The sequence below is a fragment of the Phoenix dactylifera genome, unplaced genomic scaffold (assembly GCF_009389715.1).
Source record: "Phoenix dactylifera cultivar Barhee BC4 unplaced genomic scaffold, palm_55x_up_171113_PBpolish2nd_filt_p 001557F, whole genome shotgun sequence".
Classification (NCBI taxonomy): domain Eukaryota; kingdom Viridiplantae; phylum Streptophyta; class Magnoliopsida; order Arecales; family Arecaceae; genus Phoenix; species Phoenix dactylifera.
Window position 1 is genome coordinate 3,569 of NW_024068865.1, and position 8,989 is coordinate 12,557.

General features: G+C 30.5%; 1 pseudogene; it reads left to right on the forward strand.

Moving 5' to 3' along the window:
• Positions 1 to 1,203: 1,203 nt before the first annotated feature.
• Positions 1,204 to 1,301, forward strand: LOC120108788 (annotated as a pseudogene).
• The last annotated feature ends 7,688 nt before the right edge of the window (positions 1,302 to 8,989 follow it).

Below are 8,989 nucleotides of genomic sequence, written 5' to 3' on the forward strand. Positions count from 1 at the left end.
CAACCTGGATCCTTATATTTAGGGAGAATGTTATGCTGTAAAATTACACTCACATTTTCAGCCAAAAATGCCTTCTTCTTGACATTTAAACGACGTTTGACAGTGCACAAATCTTTCAAAAAATTAGCATAGGAAGGCACTTGTTTGATTGCATCAAGAAGAGGTACATTGATTTTTACTTGCTTAAAAAGCTCAAGAATTTCAGAGTTTGGTTCAAGCTTTTGCAAGAGCTTTAATCTTTGTGGAAATGGTGCATGAAAAGGACATTTAATTTTTTCAGTTGATGTTGGTGCTTCGGTTTCTTCGGTATCCTTTTCTTTTGTCTTGGGAGGGTCAAAATCAGGTATGACTTGAGTTTGTTCTGGGATTGGTCGGTTAATAACCTTACCACTTCGCAAAGTTATTATACTCTTTGCTTGTTCTTTATGCAAAGTTGATGATGATGCATTACTACCGCCATAGACTTGAGGATTAGGTTGTGGTTGAGCTGGTAGCTTACCTTTCTCTTGAGCACTTAAAGCAGTGGTCAGCGTTGTCAGTTGATTTCTTAATTCATCATTGATTTTAGCTTGACCTTGCATGAAAGATTGCAAAGTTTCTTCGAGACTAGATTTTTGAGGGGGTGCGTGTGCATAATGAGGTTGCGGAGGTGGAGGAGTTGGGTTATATACTTGTTGAGATTGGTCATTCCTCCACCTGAAATTTGGATGGTTCTTCTATCCAGGGTTGTAAGTACCCGAAAAACGATTATTGAAAGATTTTTGATAGGTATTCATAACATTGGCCTGATCGTGCAAGACTTCCTTGAATGCGGGTATTGTGGGGCAATCAGTGATGAGATGGCCAGGCATCTCGCAAATCCTACAACACTCGCTGTTATGTTCTACGGTCTTGACGGGTTCAATCCTTCTAAGTTCAATTTCCTCTACCTTCCTAGTGAGGGCTGCCATTTTAGCCTAAATATCATCCTGAGTACTAAGGTTGTAAAGGCCCCCGTGTCCAATGCTAGTAGGCTTAGCTAAAGGTTTATTCACTCTATCCCCTGTATTCCATAATTGTGCAGTCTCTGCGAGAGAATCTAAATAGTCCCATGCCTCATCGGGTTGCTTTTCCAAAAATAGACCATTGCACATAGTCTCTATAAATTGTTTTAACTGTGGAGACAACCCTTCATAAAAGAAACTAATGGTTCTCCATGTTTCAAACCCATGATGAGGACAAGAGAGAAGCAAATCTTTAAATCTCTCCCAGCATTCATAAAATGTTTCATGGTCTTTTTGTTGGAAGTTACTAATGTGCCTTTTCAAAAAGTTAGTCCTTTGTGCGGAAAAGAATTTTTTCAAGAATTCTCTTTGCATATCATGCCATGTTCCAAGCGATCTAGGTCTCAAGGAGTTCAACCATGTTTTGGCTTTATCCTTTAAGAAAAAAGGAAACAAGGTCAATTTAAGGACATCTTCCGATACATTTGGCACTCTAAATGTGATGCTAATTTCCTCAAAATCCTTAAGATGAAGATAAGGGTTCTCAGATTCCATCCCATGATACTTGGGCAGCAATTGAATTACACCTGGTTTGATTTCAAAGTGTCCTACATTTTCAGGAATAATCATGCATGAAGGTAGACTAGTCCTAGTAGGGTGTAAGTATTGTCGAAGTGTCATAACTGAGGGTCTACCTTCATCACCATGGTGACTTCCTACATTATCAGCCATCTCACCAGATCTGAGATTTTGCATAAGATTTTCAATATTATGATCTAAGGAATTGTCAAATGTTTGTCGATTCAGGCGCCCAGTGTTGTGTTTCATGCCTTACATTCATACTTGATTGTGTAATATATCTAGCTTTGTTTCCTATTATTTTATAAGTGATTGTTTAGAACTTGCTTAGCTTCCACTCCATCCTTACCATTCTCATAGATTATAATTGCTCTAGCTTAATCTTCCACTACTTTACGTGTAATCGCCTAGAACTTAAGTAAATAACATCTTATTATTCCGTTGCATTCAATTCAAAGTAAAAATTAGGAAACATAATTTTTAGAAAACCCAATTCACCCCCCCCCCCCTCTTGGGTTGTCATCTTGGGCAACAAGTGGTATCAGAGCAGGTGCTCTAAGATTAATTATTGATCTCACGATCAAGAGCTAAAGATCATGACAACTCAAATAGATAATTTTCTAGGAGGACAATTAATTGATACACCTCCACTATTTAATGGCATAAACTATACACATTGGAAAGCACGCATGCGCATTTTCATACAATCACTTGATTATAGTTTATGGAGCATTATAGTCAATGGAACACACACAAACACTAGTCATAATGAGAAAATGACTCAACAAAATTCAAAAGCCATGAACCTATTATATTGTGCATTAGATAGGAATGAGTTTAATTGCATATCTTCTTGCATGACTGCTAAAGACATATGGAATATGCTTGAAGTCAAATATGAATGCACTAACAAATCTAAAATATCATGTGTAGAAGAAGAGCAATATCATATTGCAAATCCATGCTTCATGGCACATTAGGTACATGCTGAAATTGAAAGCAATTTTACATTTGATGAACTTCACGATGCCTTTTCTGATTTGTATTTAGAATATAAGAAACTTATTTGTAAGAACAAGAACTTGAAGAATGAAAATCAAATCCTAATAGATGAAAAACTGAAACTAACTAATAAAACTGAAATCTTAGTTAAAGAAAATAAAGAACTAAATCAAAAAAATCAACTTCTCACTGAAAGCTATGATAAACTTAAGAAAAACAATGAATTACTTTCAGAAGATAACAGAAGATTAACTAAAGAAGTTGATAAATTAAAATCTGTTGTTGAAAGATTTACCATCAGCTCTGAAAAATTGAACCTAATGATAAATAATCAAAGAGCTGAATTTGATAAAATTGGATTAGGATATCAACCTTGGTACACCCTAAAATCTTTCAAGAATATGTTTGTTAAAATAGTCTCTAATTATTCTAAAATAGATTCTTATAATACTGATAAACAGGAACAAAAGCTAAGTAAAATCTCTTCTATTGTTCCTAAATCTATACATTACAAATTTGATGAACCTAAAAGGCAAAAACAGAAAACTGAAAGTTTATCTACTACTTATGTCAGATCTATGTTTGTTAAATTCAACAAGAGGATACAGAAATATATTCCTTGTAATCCTAAAATATGCAAATTTATGGACAAAATAGCTATTAAGAAAATATGGGTTCCAAAAGGAACAATTATAGCTAACCTACAAGGACCCAAAAGAGCTTGGGTTCCTAAGTTGAAAATATGATTATTTTTCAGCAAGTATGTCTAGCTATCCAAGGTTCTAATGAAAGATGTTATCTAAACAATGGGTGCTCTAGACACGTGTTAAAGAATTGAATTTAAAATGTAATTAAGAAGAGTGATTAAAATGAAAGAAATAATGAAATAAGTAATTCTTGCATCCTCTCGTATTGAAATTATTTTATTAGTTGATTAAAACATAACTTGCAAGTTTTAATCATTTTTGTGATATAAGTGATATTTTTAGTATGAAAAGAAAATATATCCAAATCACTCCATCTTTCTATGTTATACTTTACTTATTATTGGATAAGTTGCTAAATGATTAATCAATTTATTAAGAATAACTCTATGAATTCTCTATATGCTTGATTGAGAGTTTTTTTATCCATGGCATTATTTTTATTGATCATAAACATGAGAATGTGTACTTGGTATACCTTTGAATATATGCATTATAAATACTAAGATCAAAGAATTCTTTTTGGCATATAAAATTAACTTATGCTAGTATGGACCTAATTTCAAAAGACCTTGTCATTGGTTTACTTAGATTATCTTTTGCAAGGTCAAAGTTTGCTATGCATGTTAACTAAGGAAACAAACAAGAATCAATTTCTAAATCTAAAGATGTTGTTTCCATCACTAAGTTTTCAAAAGCTTACATTGAATTTGTTCTTGGCAAATAAAATTGAAGTATTTTCTGTATTTGCTAAATCTTGTAAAAGTGTTTCAAATGAAAAAGGTTTCTAAACTATGAAGATAAAGAGTATCATGGCACAGTGTTGAAAACCAAAATCCTGATAAAGTTTATATAGAAAATAATATTGAATACAATTATTTCAGCACCAAGGACACCATAAGTAAAATAGGGTTAATAGAATTCTTGAAGAAATAAAAAAGACAATGGTGTATGATAGTCATCTACTTAAATGTTTTTTGTTAAAAGCTATCATCACAGATTGTTATACATATGGTTTCTATTAGATCTATTTTTGATGAAAACTTCTTTTGATCTTCTGAAAAATAGAAAATGAACTATTGCATATCTTTCATATTTTTCAGTCGTACATATTATGCTTAATATGTTCTTATGAAAAAAATGCCAAATCTGATAAAGATACTTCTATCTTTGGGTATCATTCATCAAGCAATGCATATAGAATATTCAATGAAAAGATCCTAGTTGTAGAAATATCAATTTATTTTATTCTTTATGAGACTAATGATCTTTCATCAAGTCACTAAAATTAGATTATATATGTATATGTTAATCTTTTTGCTTACATATAACAATCTAAAACTAAAACATCTTAAGAAGAATGAACAAGATTATAATTGGTCAAGTTAAACTAAATCATTTTTAAAAGAGATAGAATTTGAAATCTTGCCGATAAAATCTGAAAACTTGTTAATAATTAGAACCAAATTGAGTTTTCCGAAATGCACTTAATGAAGAAAAATTGGTGACTACTAAAAGATTCAATCAAGAAAAGATGAAATAGATCTTGATGAAATTCTTTCATGATTAGAAGTAAAGATCACCATTATCATTTGCTTGCTTTATGAGCTTTATATTCTGTCAAATGAATGTGTAGAATGCACTCCTATGTGGTTATTTCATTAAAAAAGGAGATCTATGTAAAATAACCACCTTATTTGAAAATACTCATTACAAATATGATAAAGCAATATGTGATTTGGAACAAGCACCAAAAACATGATATAAAAGCTTGAGTAACTTTTTGGTAGAAAATAATAGTGATAAATCTATGCATCAAAAAGAAGAATTTGTGATATCTTATTTGCTCAAAGTATGCATTGATGACATCACTTTTGGTTCTACAAATGAAGATTTATATGAAGATTTTACTAAAATCATGCAAAGTGAGTTTGAAATATGTATGATGAATGAATTAACATTTTCTCTCGAACTCCAAATTAAGACAAATAAGAAAGAGGATCTTCATTGACCAAAGTTAGTCCACAAGAAAACTCTTATAGAAGATTGGCATGAAGAAGGTATGTCTATGACCTCATCTTATAGAATTTGAAAAGGATGAGCAAGGTAGATCTATTATTTTTAAAGCTGTATTGAAGCATGATAGAATAATTATTTTATCATACAGCTAGTAGACCAGACTGTATGCTCATCATGTGCCCTTGTGCAAGACTTCAATCTAACTCTAATGAATCATAATTTATTGATAACAAATGAATCATAATTTAAATTTTGATAGAAACAACTGTTTAAGATAATTTGATAAAACTTAGCTAGCATGTCTTATTGATAATTATCTTAAGCAAATAGAATCTAAGCTAAATTGATTCTGAAAATAAAAAAATTGATTTGACCTTGATGAATCTTCCTATTACCTCATATGCTTGTTCTGGAATCATCTTGGTTAATGAAACTCTCTTTAAGTTTAAGTGACATGTGCTTGCTTATATTTAGGCAATCTCTTGAGTAAAGTGACTCAACATTCAATTATTGTCATATCGTACGTTGAGTCATCTAGTTAAAGAAATATATGGTATGAATGTTTTGTATCCTGAAGAAACTAATGACTTTTCTTCAAGAAAGGAAAAGAATTTTGTTAATAATGCAGGATCCTTGAGCAAGAAAATAAGAGATTTCAACTTGAAGGATATCTCCACGTAAGATACAATAAACATTCACATGCAAACAAGAGAGAGGATCTTCTTCAGCCAAAAGTTCATACATAAGAAATCTAGTAGGTATTTGACTTGAAGAATGCAGAATGAATCGATAATTTTAGAAACCTCTCTCATAAATTAGCTGAGCAAAGTCAATAACTTAAATCTTATTGTGGCATGATTAAAATCTTTAAATATTAATTTCTTGATATCATGTCTATATATGTATTAATTGACTTATGCTTTTAGAAATTGTTTCATGGTTTGTTCAAACTAAAATATTTCTTTGCCTATATCATAACCATGAAATACACAAGTATATGCTTAAAATCTTGATTTAAAATGACTTGTGAGAAGCTATGAATTCTTGAGCATAATGAAAATGTTGTTTGCATGATATGCCTCTATATGATACATTTGATTATTTCTTTATTCTGCTCTTTCATGTAAATTACTTGAGAATAACAAAAAGAAAGAGAGATAAAGAAAAGAAAATGAACATTATTCAAGGGAAGCAAAAATCTAAGTAAAGGCAAATACTCCAATCTTAAGGAAAAACAAAACAAGCATAATATATTCGGTACATTTGTGAGACTTGTGTGAGCATTTTTTTTTGGAAGAGATAAAATTCGTAATCAATTACATTTAAACAGGAGGAGTTTGAAGTAAATCTTTTAACCTTTCTATATTGCTCATCATAGGGATGGTGCCAATGGGGAGGCTAGTGGTAGTACCCGGCACTATTTGACCCAACTATTCGGTGTAGGGTATATTAGGGACGGCACAAGAGGGAGGCTAGTGGTAGTACCTCGTGCCCCTTCCAACTCCACCGGATAGGGAGCAAATAGAGTATAGAGCATAAGAAAGTAAAAACGAAAAACAATATCAAAATATTCGTTAATTAGTTAAGAAAAGAAATTCAAAAAAAATGATGAGAAAATGAATGACAAAGTAAATGAAAGTATATAAGAAGAATCAAGTCAAGTTTTAATCACTTGGAAACACACCTTAAGGATGAAATTAGTGGAAGATTATATTTAAATAGGGGGAGTTTATTTGAAAAGAATTGATTTTGATCCTTGGCATGCTTGTTCTTAATATTTTAATGCATGACTTAACACATAATATATTTTGCATGTGGCATGATGTTTTGAATTATGGGTTCTCAATATTTTGTAATGCTCCATGCTTGGATAAGTTGATTGAAATATGTCTTAACTTGGAATATGTCTTAACTTTGCTCACAAGTCTTTGCTTCACCCTTGCCTCAAACTAACTTGTGTTCCAATGCTTGAATGTTTGAAATACTACATAAAGTTTTTTTTAAGTAATATTAAAAAGAAATTTTAGTTTTATCATTCACGATTATCTTTGAAAGTTAAATAGATTTACAAAAAGAATAAGAGAAGGATATCTTTATTTAGGCAAAATGAATTGATCTTGATCTATCTTTCTACTTGCCTAACTTTCATACATAATGTCCTAATACTTGTTAAAATATCCTCCATTTTGTATCGAAACTCAATATTAAATACAAAGATTCTGAAAGTGCTCTAATGTTATTGAAATATGTGTTTTCAATCTTAGTGATTTAAGATGAGCTACAATGTAGAAGATACATATCTCAAATTATAATTTTGAAAGCTTTCTTAGAAATTCTTATGAAAATTCAGAATCTGATTTTGTATAAAAGCTTAAACTTAACTTAAAAATGCTTATATCGTTACATCTTTGTAACCTTAGTTATATGTTTCAATGATCGCAATATTCAGGAGAATAACTCAATATGATTCCTAAATAAAAATCTTAACTTAAGAAAAACAGAATTAATTTTGATGCCTTGGTTGATTGCTCCGATACGCATCCGAAACATATCATTTCTTATCTTTAAAGTGTACTAAAATTGGTTTAAGTGATGTATTTTTCAATGATCTTGATTGCGGACAAATGTTTCTAAATATATAATTTTATTTTGATATTAAAAAGATTTATTATGTTTCATGTATACTTTGCTGTAAAATCATTGAATTCTATAAATATATATACTTGAATGATCTTCTATATATTTTAGTCTTGTGCTTCTATCATTAAATGAAAAGCTATTTTTAAAAGTAAAGTAAATGCTCCTAAAGCTAGAAATATTTTAACTCACTCAAATGACTCTTAAAAGAAAGAAAATGTAATTGCTTTTGAAAGAAATTGAGCTTCAAAAGAATTATTTTGTGACTAATATTTCATTACATCTTCTCAAAGATTAAGACAAAGAATAACTTGCTCTTGAAAGATTAAAAAAGAGTGATTGCTATAAATTTTGAATAATTCTAGATCACTCTACATTCTTGATATCATAGAATTTCAGTTCTATTCATGCTTATCATCAAAATCTGAAATTCAACAAAGAAAAGAATGATTAAAGAAGAATGCATCTTGTGAGGGGGAGCTTTAGATATTCAATCTAAATGCAAAAGGTTACATCCATTTGATGAATATCTTGAATGTTTTATGAATTGATTTTGATGAACCTCCTTATATTGCGTGACTTGCTCTAGTTACATAATAAGTTTATATCTTAAGATGAGTTCTATAAAGGTTGTCTTATCTCAAACCTTGAGCTTTATGGCAATATGCTGAAACTTATAGGAAATATATTTTTGTGATTGACAATTTTATTGAACATTATCCTCAAATTATAAACTCTTAAATGGAATGATCAATTTAGGGAGAGAAAGAAAATTTCAGAGGGAGAGATCATATGGAACTTAATCGCATAAATCCATAACTAAAGGAGAGAGAAAGAACACTAAATGAGAAGTGATCCTAATACTCTCCAATATGTATCATCTGAAATTTAAATTTGAAAATCTTTATGATACACCCTGAGGCTTGTTATTTGGTTAGTATATCTTATGCATTAATCATGTACCAAATTACAATTCAAACAGTTGATCTTAAGAGCCTCTAGTTTAATGAAAGAGGGGGAGAATAATGTGTTAAACTAAATTTACTTGAGTATCTTTTATGAACA